This window comes from Lemur catta, chromosome 6, assembly GCF_020740605.2.
Source record: "Lemur catta isolate mLemCat1 chromosome 6, mLemCat1.pri, whole genome shotgun sequence".
Taxonomy (NCBI): domain Eukaryota; kingdom Metazoa; phylum Chordata; class Mammalia; order Primates; family Lemuridae; genus Lemur; species Lemur catta.
Window position 1 is genome coordinate 31,953,213 of NC_059133.1, and position 14,207 is coordinate 31,967,419.

General features: G+C 32.8%; 1 non-coding gene across 1 annotated transcript; it reads right to left on the reverse strand.

Moving 5' to 3' along the window:
* Positions 1-13,054: 13,054 nt before the first annotated feature.
* LOC123640889 lies at positions 13,055-13,159 on the reverse strand. The gene has a single exon (XR_006736122.1). It is a non-coding gene; the product is annotated as a U6 spliceosomal RNA (small nuclear RNA).
* Between the last annotated feature and the right edge of the window lie 1,048 nt (positions 13,160-14,207).

Consider the following 14,207-nt stretch of genomic DNA (forward strand, 5'->3'; position numbering starts at 1 on the left):
AAGGGGAATTTTAGGGCAATGAAACCATTCCATAAGATAATGTAATAGTGGATACATGACATTGTGCATTTTTCAAAACTCATAAAACTGTATAACACAAAGAGGGAATTCTAATGTACTATATGGATTTCAGTGAATAATAATGTATCAATATTGGTTCATCAATTGTAACAAATATTCCACATTAACTTAATAATAAGGTAAATGGTGTGCAAGAGAAGAGAGGCTGTATTGGAACTCTTTTTAATTTTTCCTCTATTCTTCTGTAAATTTATTTTTCTGAAAAGTAAATCCATTATTTTTCTTTTTAAAAATTCATGTATTGCCTGCTAATAGAAGATAAGACTGCTTATTATACTGTTTTATGTGCTGATAGATGCTCTGTAAATGCTCTCTCTTTTATTTGCTTTGTTGTCTCAGTTATATTTAATGCAGAAAATAATGGGTGTCTAATACATAGATATTGCTGTTGCTCCAGCATAAGAAAAAATTTAACTTTGAGTGATGATAAGTTAGAGAGAATGTTTCATAAGTATGTGTTTAATTCAATGATGATACTGCTGTACCATCATCAGAAAAAATCCTTTGCATACTGATGACAGATTATAAAGAATGTTCCATGTGTTTTAATTACCCATCCTCATGTAAATAAGATAAAATAATCTATGAACAATCTAAAGAAAAACCATTTGCTTATAACTAAATTTTTTTATAGTGGTAAGGTACCTTATTAGTTTCCTAATGATGCCATAACAAATTACTATAAACAAATGGCTTCAAACTACAGAAATGTATTTTCTCACAGTTCTGGAAGCCAGAAATCTGAAATAAAGATGCTGGAAGAGGCACTATTTTTCTGAAAGATCTAGGGAAGAATTCTTCTTTGACTTTTCCTAGTTTCTGGCTGATACCGTAACACATCATGCTCCTTGGCTTGTAGCTGCATCAATCCAATCCCTGCCACTGTTGACAAATGGCCGCCTTCTCAGTGTGTCTGTGTCAGAATCTGTCTCCCATTTTTCCTAAAGACACCAATCACTGAATTCAGGGACCACTCTAATACCCTATGACTTAATCCTAATTTACTTAATTATACCTGCAAAGACTTCATTTTCAAATAAGTTCACATTCTGAGGTGTTAGGTAGAATAAATTTGGGATGTAGGCCGGGCGCGGTGGCTCACACCTGTAATCCTAGCACTCTGGGAGGCCGAGGCGGGTGGATCGCTCGAGGTCAGGAGTTCGAGACCAGCCTGAGCAAGAGCGAGACCCCACCTCTACTAAAAAAATAGAAAGAAAATTATCTGGCCAACTAAAAAATATATATAGAAAAAATTAGCCAGGCATGGTGGCGCATGCCTGTAGTCCCAGCTACTCGGGAGGCTGAGGCAGTAGGATTGTTTAAGCCCAGGAGTTTGAGGTTGCTGTGAGCTAGGCTGACGCCACGGCACTCACTCTAGCCCAGGCAACAAAGAGAGACTCTGTCTCAAAATAAATAAATACATAAATAAATAAATAAATAAATGAATAAATAAATTTATTTGGGATGTAGAGGCATTTTTCAACCTAGCATAGTACCCTTCCAGTGAACCTATCAATGGAACTTGCTTATTTAGCACTGTGTCTAGATGCGATACCTTTTCAACTGATAACATCATGTTTTCTAATGTTTGCATTATAATTAATTCAAAACATAGAAGGCAGAATGGGCAGTAATGCATATACTGTGATGAAGGGGTGACTTTTAACTGGATCTTAATATGCCTTTCTTTTTTTCTGTGTTCAGCTCTCTAAACACAGAAAGTTAATGTGTTTATATCAATGAAAAATAATTTCATATTAATTAGGTCATAATAATTGAATAATGTAAAAGAGTACTTTAGACAAGATTTGTTATTCTTTTAATTAATTCAAAATTTCTTAAGAGACTTAATGATCTCAACTCAGCTTGCATGTGAGTATTTTAATGGAATTTAACTTTTTTTATGATCTGTGTTAGGGGCCCTATAAAACTTTCCATGTTTGTGTGTCATCACTGTAAGTGCAAAAAACAATGCCATGCAATGTAAAATAAGCTAATATTTCCATAGATTGATTTAATGTATTGGATTGTATAATGACAAAAAAGAATCTGCTGATACAGAATATATTTATTATATAATAATAAATACATAAAGGGTCTAATGTATATCTTACTTGTAAATTTGTTCAATAGTATTGTTTTTTGTTTATTGTATATTCAGTTTTTTTTTTCAAGAACTAAGATTTACAGTTGGAAGAGAAATTTTAAATAGAAAAGAAATACCCAAAAGCTTTATATTATCTGAGAACATATGTTCTCATAGAAGTAGTTCTGTATCTTATTAAACAAACTTTCTGATTTAAGTTAATCAAAGTATATTAAATGGAAATTCAAAAGAATGTCATATTCATGTTATTCCTACCTTTATTTTATTTTTTTATTTCAGTATATTATGGGGGTACAAATGAATGGGTTACATATATTGCCTTTGCCCTACCCGAGTCAGAGAGCTTCAAGTATGTCCATCCCCCGGATAGTTCTCACCACACCCATTAAGTGTTTATATACCCATTCCCTTTACCCCCCACCCACCTGCCTGACACCTGATGATATTACTATATGTGCACTTAAGTGTTAATCAGTTAATACCAATTTGATGGTGAGTACATGTGGTGCTTGTTTTTCCATTCTTGTGATACTTCACTTAGTAGAATGGGCTCCAGCTCTATCCAGGATAATACAAGAGGTGCTAGATTACCATTGTTTTTTGTGGCTGGGTAGAACTCCATGGTATACATATACCACATTTTATTAATCCACACATGTATTGATGGGCACTTGGGTTGTTTGCAATTGTGAATTGTAGTGCTATAAACATTTCAGTGTAGTCATAGAACGTCTGTTTTTCCTATCACGAGAGCAAACAGACAACCTACAAAATGAGAGAAAATATTTGCATGCTACACATCCAATAAAGGGCTAATAACTAGAATCTATATAGAACTCAGGAAAATCAGCAAGAAAAAAATCAAACAACCCCATCAAAAAGTGGGCAAAGGACATGAACATAAACTTTTCAAGGAAAGATAGACCAATGGCCAATAAACATATGAAAAAATGCTCAACGTCACTAATCATTAGGGAAATGAAAATTAAAACCACAATGAGATACCGCCTTACTGCTGTTAGAATGACTTTTATTAAAAAGTCCCAAAACAGTAGATGCTGACACAGGTGCAGAGAGAAAGGAACACTTGTACACTGCTGGTGGGTGCAAATTAGTACAACCCCTATGGAAAACAGTATGGAGATTTCTCAAAGAACTAAAAGTAGACCTACCATTCGATTCAGCAATCACACTACTGGGTATCTACCTAAAGTAAAAGAGGTCATTTTATCAAAAAGACACTATTCAGTCTTAAAAGGGATGAAGTAATGCCTTATACAATAATTTGGAAAGAACTGGAGTCCATTATTCTAAGTGAAGTATCTCAAAAATGGAAAAACAAACACCACATGTACTCTCTAATAAATTGGAACTGAGCAATGGGCACACAAGTACACAAAGGAAAGTAAAAGTCAGTGGAAATCAAACACGGAGGGGAGGCAGAGGGAAAGCCAAAAAGTCTACCTAATGGGTACAGTGAACACTATTCAGGTGATGGGCACATTTATAGCCCTGACTCAAGCCATGTATCAAAAAAATCTATACCCACTTAACATTTTGAAATTAAAAAAATATGATTTTCTGTTTTTCCTTGCCATAGCCTATTTGGATCTCTTGTTTATTTGATGATTCCCAAAACACAAGTTTTGTTAGAGATGTGACTTGTTCACTCTTTCCCTAAGGACATGCTGTGCTTACCACATACTTCGTCATATCCTGACTATTCTGGCAGGCCATCATGAGATGTGTCTTTTTTTGTTTGTTTGCTTTGTTTTTTAAATGCATTTTATGTCTGCAGCATATCTTCAACAGAGAGAAATACCTATTTTAATTTTAATAATGTTCCCTTAAGATATAGATATCATGCATTATACTAAAGCAATATACTTCTAACAGTAAGTAATTAAATACTATTTACATTGTTAACATAATTATCTCTAAGCTTTTTAACTTATTTTTATGAAACAATCAGTTTTTTTCATATTCTAGATCAATTGTGATCACATTTACATAAAAGCAAAAATCAAATTTTACTTGAATTATATATTTCTACTGTAATGTAATTGCTAATTGAATAACTAGAATGCAGAGAAAATAAATATGTTTGCCAATATGGGCATATTTTCCTATTATGTTTTAAAAGTGGTAAAAAAATGCCTTATTGCCTGTCTATGGCAGCATTCTTGTAAAAAAAAAGAAAAAGAAAGGTAATATTGAACCTATGTTTAAAGATACAAAAGAAAGCAAATACAGCTGTGTGCTATACATGTTCATGGGTAAGCTCATCTGCTTTATCTCTATTTCTTTTTTTCTCTTTCTCTTTATTAAAATTTCAAAACATGTTCATCTTTTGGTGTCCTAAAAGTAAAAGGGAAACAAAAACCGATGTCACTATGAATAAATCAACTACTTAATGAAATCTTCAAAAGTAAAGAAAATAAACCCATTCAATATTTATTCTATAAAAAAAATTAGAGGTAACTTTTTTCTACTTTCCTCTAAAATATTCCCCAAGCAAGAAATACATAAAAATTGATTAAAATGACTAAATCTAGGGCCAATAAAAAACAAATGCTAGAAATTGGGATAAATATCAGTTAATAGAAATTACATTTATAATCATCATTAGTGGCAGATTCTCTTATCCCCTTATGAAACAAGAGCAACCCTGCATGGCTGAAAGGGCATGGTGCCATGAGTTCTTTTCCACTATTTGTCCTTGATTCAGAGAAATAGTGTTTGTACCAAACAGAAAACGTGGAAGCCATTTTTCTCCTCCCTCTTGCTGCTATTTTTTAAGTAAACATTTGTTCTACATGACTGTTTTCTAATATTTTCTCCCCAGCACCACTTTTACATCTTTTCAGAGACTGCAACTCCTACCAATTAATATGGCAAGAAAAAATATGGGTTTCATAATATCATATTACATCCTGGGAGGTGTCAAATTTGACAATGAAGTCCTATATACAGGTAAGAGGCAAGAAAAGTCTGGATTGCAGTATATGGTCAGGATTACACAAATACACATCATCTACCTTTTAGGTCAAGATTATCTCCTTTTCCCACTGCCCCCCTCAGGTGGTGGGGAAAGGAGATAATCATGTTTGGTGCAACACACATCCTGGAAGTTGAACTGAGAAGCCAGCATATTAAACTGTTTTCCACAAGAAGTTCTGAAAAGGACTTCACTCTTAAGTAAGTGTGCGATGAATTATCGAAAACAAAGCTTCATTAACTGCTGTTCAGCAGACATACAACCTGATTATGTTTCTCCTGAATAAAAAAAAACATAATACAGTAAGTAAAGAGAAGTAAACAGACTTATGATAGGACATGACAGAACATAGGCAGAAAAACTTCTAGGGAGTCAAGACAGACTTTTACTAGATTATAGGTTCACAGTGTCATCCCCAGCACCTGGCACAGGTGAACGACTGTTTATGAATTATGTAAGAATTTGCAATGATTGGGGGTAAGGAAAGTAAATGACTAATAAGGAATATAAATTTTAGCAGATGTAGAAAATAAGAAAAAGAGAGAAATTGTAGATGAACTGTTTACCTTCTGGATGTTTGAGAAAGTGATGCTACCAAAAATCCAAATGGGGCTAACACCATAAGATGTATGAAGGAGAATGAGTTTTATGAAATAAATATGTAGTAATAGAAATTATTTCTATGGTTACATATTAGATAAAATTCTATTGTTATCTGATTTAAATAGGGCATTAAATAATGGCTTATGGATGCTTTGTTTGAACACTTTGACAATATTTTATTACAGGGACCAGAAAAATTGTTAGGCAATGGTTTAGCCTCATCTATGATATAAGAAGGTGGACTGTAAGAGAAAGGAGCAAAATTTCATAAGAGAAAAGGTTGACTTCAATAAGAAAAGTTTAAGAATAAGAAACTTAAAAAATGGCTTATCTTAAAGCTTGATTGACCACAGATTTCTCTTTATTATCACATGTGATTGCAAAACTGAATGCAAACAATTATTCAAATAAAAATGCATGTGATAAAATAACAAAATATTATGAACTAGAGTGAAAAACTTTGCATGTACTTTTATTATGATTATGATTTATACACATTTTAACTATATATAATCTTTAATTACATAACTCTGTTATCTCTTTAATCCTGTCAGGTAAATCAATCACAAGCAACTATCTTTATAATATGATGTTATAAAGAGGAAGATTTTTTATAACTTCCAAAAAAATAAGAAACATTTATGAAAATATATTTAAATTGGATATTAGTTCTGAGCAAAAAGAAATCATCTGTTATGATAATTTTCTAAAAGGAAACCAGATAAAATAGAAGTGGTTATAGTAGATATTATATTAGCCCATCAGAATTGCTCCTCTGCCAGATGTGAAACTTTTGAACTTGTGACTTAGTATGAAATCATACATTTTGAATGTGACTTTAGGTGAATAAAAATATTATTATGGGTAGTCTAATCTCACTTTCTTTAAAGAACAGGTGTCAAACCTTTTTTTTATTCTGTAATATAAGATTTTAAAAATCTCAATAACATAAAATTCCATTTCATTTTCTTATTTCTACTAGTAGTATGTGAAAACCTAGTAAATGTACATAATATGAGTTAAATACTACAGTCTACATAAATCCATGAATTTCACACACAATGAATGTTTGTGATACTAAGAACACAAAATATATACATCCATTTCCACTAAAAACAAAATTCGCAAACACCTCATAATTCAGAAGTTATGACACTTCTTTTATCAGAAGTGGTTAGTGAAATTAGAGACTTTATCTGTTTAATTTAATTCTCTATTTCCAGGACCTAGAACAATACATCAAATATGATAAGTGCCCACTCAATATTTATTGAGTAAATAATTTTTCTAATCGCTAACTAAATTACCTGACAAAACCTTGATCCACAAGGGTAATCAATGTCACCATTTCAAAAGTTCTGATCACTAAGCAGTACACTACTATAAATCGTGAGTCCACTTTTCAACAATGATATAGAATCTTGACCAATTTAGTTTCATAAATATTATGGTATAGTGGAAAGAACAATGAATGTTTTTAGCAGATCTGGTTTTGAATTTCAGGTCTGTATCTTGTGTGGACTTATAGGAGTGTATCAATCAATTAAAATGGGAAGAGAGAACCCATATATTATTTGAACAGGGAAAACTTACTCTAAAGAGTTATTAACTAAAATAGGGGCTTGGACTAATGAGGATTTACCAGTAAGAACTAAAGAGAAGCTACAGATATAAAGCGCAGCCACTATCACAAGTTACAATCTGAGGAAGTTTCCCCCCAGTGCCAAGATATACCTTGTTAAAAATCCACTGCCACCCTGCCAGTATGGATCACTGAGTGTAGAGGATGTTGAGAAAATTTAGATTGTTTTGGTGGGTTTTAGTGATAAGGGAAAGGGATCTCAAGGTTGTCTTTTTTTTTTTTTTCTGTCTTGAACATTCAGTTGATTCTAGTAACCAATTGAGGTAGGAAACAGGAGATTGGGTGAGTTCACTTTGTACCTGTTAATTGGAGATGCCTGTCCTGTTACAGTGGAAAGACTTGCCCTCTTTCTGACCATTACTAATTCCTCCGTTTCTGCTTTGGCTTACACTCTTTCCTCCAAAATTAAGAATTTTGCTCCTAAAATTATTCCTATTCTTTGCCATGTCACCAATATTCTCTACCATTAAGAATACCTTTAATCATCAAACAAATTGCACAGTAGAGCCATGTAAAAGACTCCTTTAATTCAACATGCCTATACAACCCAAGGTACCACATCTTTTATGCATTCCTGAGAAAGTTCTCAAAACTATTATTAATAAACTTAGACTCACACACTTTTTATCACCTTGTACTGTTCTGAACCTATTCCATTTGTGCTTTCTTCTTTCCTCTCCACTGAAAGGATCTTGTTGAGGTTACTTTGCTGCTTCTTTCATCTTTTTTTTCCTGCTCTCTCAACTAAGGTGAACTTATCCAAGATTGCTGTTCTGAAATCCACCTATTTTCTTATGATCCTTTGTTATTTTTGCATGGATTTTATTACTAATATTTTATTACATAATCATTTGGTTATTTATTTATTTATTGCATTTTTCCCTAAAAATTTATGATACAAGGAGGAAATATGTTTTTCTTCTGCATTGCATCTCAGCACTAAAGGATATGAACTAGCACAGAGTAGGTGTTCAATAATATTTAATAATCATTCAATGAATTTATATGTTGTATAAAATGGCCAATTTCCTCCCAGTGTTATTAAAATAAAGAACAAATTCCATAGCATGGTCTAAAGCCCTATATTTTATAATACATGCCAAACTCTTTAGCTCATGTTCATATATCCTTCACTTCATTTACTTATTTCCAGCTACACTGGTCTTATTTGTGATGCCGAACACACCAAACAGATTCATATATTAGACTCTTTTCTGGGGTTATTATTCTGTCACAATATTTATGGCTGCCTCTTTCTAACCGTCAGCTGAGAAATTCTATGTGTTATTTATTCTCAACAACATCTTAGATCCTCTCTGGCACATTATCGAAACTGAATAAATACTATTAAAATGAATTAATTATTGAATATATGAATTAATTAGAACATTAAATAAGCAGAGCAGGAATAAAAAGTAAACTTAAAAAGAAAGTCCTAAGGACTTTCTCTGCTGTTTTCTTTTTACACCTGAAGGCAGTTCAAATAGCATTCAAGACAAAACCAAGCTAACTCTCTTGTAGCATTGCACACATCTAGTCTTGGGTAAAAAATAGTTGCTGTATCCCAAGAAGCTCTGGGAGAATGGGCCACCCAAAGCAACTACTTTTCTATCACTTGCATGACATAGCTGCTAGACATATCATCCGTCTCCCTTTAGATATCTCTATAGGAGCCAAATGCCAATACAGTCTCCACAGTGCGTTAATTAAGCTCTCCAAGTTTTCTGAAAGTTCCTCTCTCTGGTGGAGAAGTAGAACTTAGAGCATACCCTGCTTTGTTGGTAAATCTGAGTCTATCCTATAACTCCAGATACTTTTAGACCTTACTATGTGAGTTAAAAGGGAACGTGGAAGAATATTTTTAAAAATTGAAACTTTAAAAAAAACTCATCGTTTAAAACTCCTACTTCATGGTCTTGTACCTTACTTTGGAATGACATTTATTCTGGTGTTTCCATAAACAGTGCTTTAGAAATATAAGTGCTCAAAATATTTTTAAATAGATGAATATTATTATGATGATTAACACTTTATTTAAGGATGTTTTATTTGGCTAGATATTTGCAAGGGATAATTAATTATAGGATGCTTTATATTTTACGTACCTCATGCCAAGAAATCTCACAAAGCATTCTTTTAGGCAGTTTCCCAGAAGCAGACTCCTAAATTGAGAATAAGTTTGAAAGTGACATACTGAGGAAGTGCTCCAGGGGGAAATCAGTATGGAGTGTAGGAAACCATAGAAAACAGGAAGAAGTCAAGCAAAAATAAAACCTCAAGCAAAACCATGCAGAGAGTTGCTTACTCCTGATCTCATAGGAGAAATCTAGAATGTAAGTTTCACCTATAAGTTGAACTGACCTAAGGCTAAGGGGCTGTGCTTTTCTTACTTCTGTCCCATAACTGTGAGTCATTAGTTAAGGGCATTCCCACAGAGGAAAAAATTACTGGGCATTATCCGGCTTTCAGAGGATGTCAGGAAAGTGAACTCTAGTAGCCTGAGGGTCCCTCCTCTGAAACACACACACAATGGTAGAAGGTATCCCAGAAGATCTGCGTGGAGTACCAAACATACAATACAGACATCTTTTGATAGCATCTGTGTATCAAAATAGATTTTCAGTTAAATCTTGTTACCATACTTTTGTGTTATTTGTGAAATTTAGTATTAGATCTATACCATATATATTTCACTTAAAATTTTCAATATAAAAGTTCACTGTTGCATCTACTGTCACAAATCAATCCTGAAAAGAATAACCAAATGTTATGAATCAGATTATGAGAAGTGTCTTTTCTAATATATACTACATATGGTGAGAGAGAGAGAGAAGAAAAGGGCTAGCTCTCTTGTCTACATTCATACTAGTAAAATCAATTCCAAAACAAGTTAGATTATTGACTGTTTCTAATCATGGTAAGTTATCTTACAAAATACATGTTATAATTAAAGATAAAGTCTCATCATGAATAAAACATACATTCTCAACAAAATGTATTGCCACCACTAAAAGAAAAATAACTCAGAATACACTCCTTGTTGCTTGTAAGTAAATCACTTATTTGTAAGAAATACAGAGATGTGCTGGCCACTTCCTTTACACGTAGCCTCTTAATTTTTTGCAGCCTTTGATATATCACCTGGTCTACCAAATCTCACCAATGACCTCCTTTCAAAATTCCATAGTACTTTTTCTATGATTGACTTCTTTTCTTTTATTTTTAGATGATATGTAATAACCATACATATTTATGAGATACAGAATATTTTAATAGGTATATGCAATGTGTAATAAATAAGAGTAATTAGTATATCCATCATATCAAATATTGATTGTGTTGTGAATATTCATATTCTTCTCTTCTAGCTTTTTGAAAATATACAATAAATTATAGTTAACCATACTAACCCTATAGTGCTACAGAACACCAAAACTAATTTTTCCTATCTAGCTCTAACTTTTTATCTGTTAAAGAGCCTCTCCCCATCTTCCCCTCCCCCTTACGCTTCTAACCCTCTAATACCCACAATTCTACTCTCTACTTCGATGAACTCCCCCCTTTTTTTTTTAGCTCCCACATGAAAGTGAGAACATGCCATATTTATCTTTCTGTGCCTGACTACTTTTGCTTAAATAGTGCCCTCCAGGCTCACACACGTTGCCAAAAATGACAGGATTTAATTCTTTTTTACAGTTGAATAGTATACTCCTATGTATACATATTTTCTTTATCCCTTCATTGGTTGATGGAGACTTTGGTTGATTCCATATCTTTGCTATTGTGCATAGTGCTGCAATAAACATTGGGGTGCAGGTATCCTTTCCTTTGAATAAATACCCAGTAGTGGGATCACTGGATCATATGGTAGTCCCATTTTTAGCTCTTGAGAAACCTCCACACTGTTTTCTATAACAGGTGTGTTAATTTACATTCTTATCAAGAGTGTTCCCTTGTCTCAAAAACCTTAGCTTTTTTTTTCTTTCTGATACTAGCCATCCTAACTGGGTTAAAATGGTATCTCATTGTGATTTTGATTTGGATTTCCTGGGTGATTAGGGATGCTGAACATTTCTCCTATATTCGTTGCCCATTTGTATGTCTTCTTTTGAGAAATATCTGTTCAGATTCTTTGCCCCTTTTTAAATCATATTATTATTATTATTTTTGGTATTGAGTTTTTGGAGTATTTTTATATACTTGATATTAGTCCTTTTTAAGATTTTTTTTTAAATTTCAGAATATTATGGGGGTACAAATGTTTTGGTTATGTGTATTGTTTTTGTACTGCTTGAGACTAAGTTGTAAGTGTGCTCATCTCCCAGATAATGTACATTGTACCCATTAGGTATGATTTCACCCATCTCTCTCCTCCCCTGTCACACCTGTTTGATATCCATTGAATTTTACTTTCTATTATGCACATGAGTGCTGTTCAGTTAGTTCCAATTTAATAGTTAGTACATATGGCATTTGTCTTTCCATTCTTGCAATCCTAAAGAATGGCTTTTATCAAAAAGTCCCAAAACAATAGATGCTGGTATGGATGCAAAGAGAAAGGAATGCTTCTACACTGTTGATGGGACTGCAAATTAGTACAACCTCTATGGAAAACAGTATGGAGATACCACAAAGAACAAAAAGTAGACCTACCATTTGATCCAGCAATCCCACTACTGGGTATTTACCAAAAGGAAAAGAAGTCATTTTATCAAAAACACACCCTCACTTCAGTGTTTATTGCAGCACAATTCACAATCGCAAATAAGTGGAATCAACCCAAGTGCCCATCAATTCTCCTTCAATTTTTGAATGACTGCTTTGCTAGGTGTACTCTCCTTGGCTGACAGTTATTTTCTTTCAGAACTTTCAACATATCATCCATTCTAACCTGGCCTGTAAAATTTTGGCTGAGAAATATGTTGTTAGTCTGATGGGGATTACCTTTTATGTGACTTGATCCTTTTCTTTCATTGTTTTTAGAAGTCTCTCTTTGTCTTTGACTTTTGACGGTTGAACAATACTGTGCCTCAGAGAAGACTTTTTTTGATTCAATCTATTTGAGGTCTTCAAGCTTCTTGTATCTGGTCATATATATTTCCCGTGGGAAATTTTCAGCTATTAGTTCATTGAATAGGTTTTTGCCTTTTCCCATCTATTCTCCTAGAATTCCCAACAGTCAAATATTTGTTCACTTTGTGATGTCCTATATGTCACATAGACTTTATTTTTGTTTATTTTTTCTCCTTTGTTATTTCTGTTTTGCCTGACTGGTTTATTTCAAAAGACCTAACTTCAAGTTCAGAAATTCTTTCTTTTACTTGATCTAGTCTATTGTTGAATCTCTCAAATGTATTTTTAAAATTTATTTTCTTTCATTGAACTCTTCAATCTTAGGATTTCTGTTTCACTATTTCTTTATATCTCATTCTTTGTTCAATTTCTCATTCAGATCATAAATTATTTTTCTAATTTCTTTATATTGTCTACATCTATTCTCTTGTATCTTTCTAACGTTTCTAAAGATCATCATTTTGAATTCTTTCTCTAGAATTTCATAGATTTTCTTTTCTTTAGGATTTGTTAGTAAAGAATTACTGTGTCCTTTGGAGGTGTCCTATTTAAAAATATGGAATATGCCACCAATTTATATATCACACTTGCACCAGGACTATTCTAATATGCTCTATATCATTTCAGTTTTAGTATATATGCTGTCAACCTGTATATTTCCATAGTATTTTTAGCTCTAATCTTTCTTAATCATTCTTTGGCTCTTAAATATTGAGGATCTACTCCTTGAAACTTCAGTCTCTCAGTTTACTTAATTATTACTTTTCTACTTCTAATATTTCTTTTATTCTTTATATATAACAATTCAATAAACATAACAAAATTTATCAAATGCTTATTTTGTTTGGTACCAAACTGAGTCCATCATAGTAACTCTCAAATTATCTTTGGAGTGCTTCTGTCTTCTCCAAATCTTAATCTGAGAACTTGGGGTCATCCAACTTTGTCTCTTCTCATTTTTAGTTATTTATTATCATTCAACCCTATCATATGAGTTCTTTTTCTACATTCCCCTCATACGTTATTCTTTTCTCTAATTGTCTCAATAATCCAAATAAAGGCAGTATTGGTCCTAGATTATAACTGAAACAAATGGCTTATTTAAAAAAATGTTGTTTGGAGAATGAAGTGCAATGGTAAATATGAGGATTTTGTCTTATACTTCTCATGCGATCACTTATTTGCTATTCAGCTTTGGATAAGTCATTTCTATCTACTGAGCGTTAGCTTCTCAGTTTTTTAATAAAGGAGGGAGAACTTATGTAAATATATTAACATGTCAATGATCACAAATTCTCAGTAAATGTTAGCTACTATTATTAAAATTATGAATAGATCTTATTAGATCAGTGTTTCTAAATCAAAACTATTGGAGGTGGAATAATATGTTGATAAAACCCCTCAGTTAATTATTGTACTCCCACCTTCCACTTGTTAACCAATGTATTAGATGCTTTGTTGGGTCTCCTTTAATTCAAAGCTGCTTTGAATCTATGTTTAATTGAAAGGAGAAATACGTATCTTCTCAACTCTTCGTATTTCCACATGGAGGAACATTTAAATTAAATCTATCTTGCCCATTTCTCTGCTCACCCACTCATGCAGCCCCATAGTAGAAAGAATGAAATAGTAAATGGTGAACAAAAACTAGGAATGTGTAGTTCAGGTCTCTCCCTTTCCCTCACCCATACATACATCTAACT